The sequence below is a fragment of the Capra hircus genome, chromosome 1 (genome assembly GCF_001704415.2).
Source record: "Capra hircus breed San Clemente chromosome 1, ASM170441v1, whole genome shotgun sequence".
NCBI classification, from domain to species: domain Eukaryota; kingdom Metazoa; phylum Chordata; class Mammalia; order Artiodactyla; family Bovidae; genus Capra; species Capra hircus.
Genome location: NC_030808.1, coordinates 6,014,117 through 6,017,636, shown reverse-complemented (window position 1 = coordinate 6,017,636; position 3,520 = coordinate 6,014,117). Strand labels below are relative to the sequence as shown.

Genomic DNA, 3,520 nt, shown 5'->3' with positions numbered 1-3,520 from the left:
CCAAGGCACCAATGGCATAGAGATGAATGAGATTAAGTTTGAACCTCTATTCTTAGGTGTATAATTGGGAGTAAACTAACTTCTGAGGAAATTTCCATATTTATTTATGTTTTTTTAATGTAGGGAGAATTTAATACAAGTTACTCTATAAGTCAACAGATTTTTCATGATTACAGAGTTTGGTGACAATGCAATTTAATTTGAAAGCTTCTAATATGAAAAATTTCCCAACACAACTTGAGACATCCAGACAGGTTTTATTGAAAAGATTTACTGCAGCCAACGTTGAAAAAGTTTACTGCAGCTTTTGACTTCTTTAAAGAGCTGATAACCCTGCAGCAGAACAGAATTATTTGAAATAAAAAAAGTGTTCTGAGTTTTGCAGTTTATTTATTGAAACCTCATACATACATTGCTTGGATGTAGAATTCTAAAACCACGTTTTTCCAAAAAAAAAAAACGTTTTTATCCCATATCATGGAATAATGAATATACCAATGGAATACATGAGTCACTCAATTTGCTTCTCAATGTGTTAAACAGAGAATTATTTGCTCATTTGGTAAACATTACCTCATCCGCTTCTTCACCTTCTCCATCATAACCATCATCATCATCTTCAATAGCTTCTCCAGTAAAGTATAACACTAATCTTGGGATTATATGATCACGTAAAAAGTGACCAATTTCAAAGTCTGCAGCGAGGATAGCTTCAGAATCATCATCCAGATCTCCACTCTCAGGAACTTCAGGAGGGGCAAAAAATTAAAGAAAGAGTCATTAGAAACTGTTTTGGTCACAGTATGAACCGTCCCACGTCCCTTGTGTTTCTGCTTCTTCTTAATCATTTTCAAAGTGACATTCTTCCCTTTTTTCCAATCTATCTGGCACCCTGTACAACCCATAATTTCTGGTCCATCAAAAGAAAAGGGATCAGAATCATCTGGTTCTGATCTCATCCTATATGTCTTTGTCAACACTTCATTTGTGAAATATTCATTGGGTTCAAAGTGAAATTCTAAGACAAAACTCATAGGTTGACCAGCATCTGAGAACTTCACTTTAATATCTTTCAAGTGCTTCAGAATAGGCTCATCATGTTCCTGAACCATATCACTGAGCAAGTCAACATTCTTAAAAACGGTCAGCCAAAACTCAGGAATTCCCTTGGGATCTTCTTTTTCTTCATCCTTTTTCTCATCTTCAATCTTGGCCTTTTCTTTTAGCTCCTCCGAAATTTCATCTTCCTCATCTGGTTTCCATTCACATTCTTCTTCTGTAGTTCATAAATGGCATTAATGATCTCAAATCGCTTATCAAACAGAGGCTGATAAAGAACAGCGTACTTTCTTTCAAGATCATGAACTTCCTCATAGAATTCGGCTTCTATCTGTGCACATTTAACTTGAAGGTTTTTGAGAGCATTCACCCGTCTTTTAACTACCCTAGGCAAGCTTTCAATGTATCCTGTTGGTGTTTCTACCAGACCATCAAGTCTTTCTTGAAGGGCTGCAAGAATCTGAGGATTTTGCATCATCTGAACAGTCAGCTGACACGCTTTGATTTTTGTTTCTTCACCAGTTTTTTCTTCTTCTACTTCTTCAACATCATCCAAATCTTGATCAAGTTCAGACTGTTCTTTGTTGTCGATGTCTGCCATGTTGTACAAATGCCAAGTATCTTTGGCGAGCGTGGGGAGCCGAGCGGCCCGAGCTGCGCAGGCAGTGACTCAGGGCGGCGGGAGGAGCAGGAGGCTGCTCCGCGAGCAGATGGCGCTAAAAAAGCGAAATTTCCATATTTAAAATAAGGATGGTATGTACACACTGCTATATTTTAAATGGATAATGAATAAGGTTCTACTGTATAGCTCAAGGAACTCTGTTCAATGGCATGTGACAATCTGGATGGGAAGGAAGTTTGGGGGAGAATGGATACACACACACACACACACACACACACACATATGAACAAGGTTGCAATAGTTTCAGGTGAACAGCACACGCTGTTCATCTGAAACTATTACAACCTTATTAATCGGCTATAAAAAAAATAAAATAGGGACAGTAATAATGCCCATTTCATGGGTTTTTTCTAAGACAAGTGACACAGTAAAGTTCTGAGCACTGTATGGTACATAGTTTATATTAAACAACCTTCAAATACCTTAGTAACTATTACTAGCATTAATAAACCCAGAGTAAATTACAACATGTGATAAATCTATGCCATACACAGACTAGGCTGCTGGGATTGATAAGAGTATGGAGGAACAGCACTGCTCAAATTGGAGTTGGCAAGGGGAGATTTAGAAGAGGAACCTGTAGAAGATTGAAATTTGAGCAAACTCTAAGAATGAACATAAGTTATCCTGGAGAAGGAATAACTGACATTGTGCAAGAAATGGGGAGAAGACAGATGAAATGGCATAACTAAGTTATGGAGATGTGAAATAATGCAGAATGCTGTTTGCCTTATAAATGTGTTATAAATCATTTTAATGTGAGAAAACAGTGAAAGAGGAGTTTGTTCAGATTATGAATGATCTTGTATGCCACGGTGAGTTGAGATTTCATCCTTAATAATAGGAGGAGACATCAAATGACTCTCAACTTAGCAGAAGGTCATTGTGTTTTAGACATCATATTCATATAGCAGTAAGGAAAATAATTAAAGGAGTATAAGATTAGCAACTGGGAGGCCTTCTCCCATCATGTCATTGCAATAATTTCATGGTGAGTGCTGATGGCTAGATTAAAGTAATGGCAGTGCAAAAAAGGAAAAGATTTAGATACACATTTACAGGGTAGAATGGGCACTAGAGCTAAATTTACTGGAAGCGAGGGGGAAATCTACAAAGCTTACCAGGTATCTGGCTTGAACAACTGTGTGAATGTGGTGTCATCCTAAGCATGGAACACAGAAAGTGAGGGTCAGTTTGGTAAAGATATGTAGACTCTAAGATGAAACATTCTTCCAAAGAGCCCTGGACTACACTTTTTGAAATTATATTTTTGTGATGTGGTAGATGTGTATTGTGTCAAGTGGAATGGATCACCATATTCCAGACTTTCTTCCCCACATAATTCTTTTGAGGGTGGATGACAAGAGGCATCTTGCATGAAATTTAAGAGACAGAAGTGAAGCAGCGACCAGAATTTCTTGTGGTTGAACTGGACATGAGACGCTGTAGCTACATACCCACAATCAATCTAGTATCGAAGCACGGTGGCAGCATTCAGCATTGGAGCCTACATAATCTCCTTGCCCTACTGTAGACACCTCTCCAGAGTTGCATCTTTGACTCCTGGGCCAGGTGAATCACAAATCACCAGATTCTTCTACAAGACAACCCCTCCCTACCTTATCAAAGTAAAACACTTTGAGGCATTAAGAGATAGATGAGGGTTCCAGTCCATCTTTGTGTGTCCACTCATCTCCTAGGCTCCAGCTTGACCTCAGAGGGTCTATCTCAGCCTCAGAGGTCCCAGCTTATCCATGCTTCCCTTCCTGAATGCCTGTT

The 3,520-nt window shown here is 38.6% G+C and overlaps 1 pseudogene; it reads right to left on the bottom strand.

The window, feature by feature from the left end:
* Positions 238–1,735, bottom strand: LOC102186518 (annotated as a pseudogene).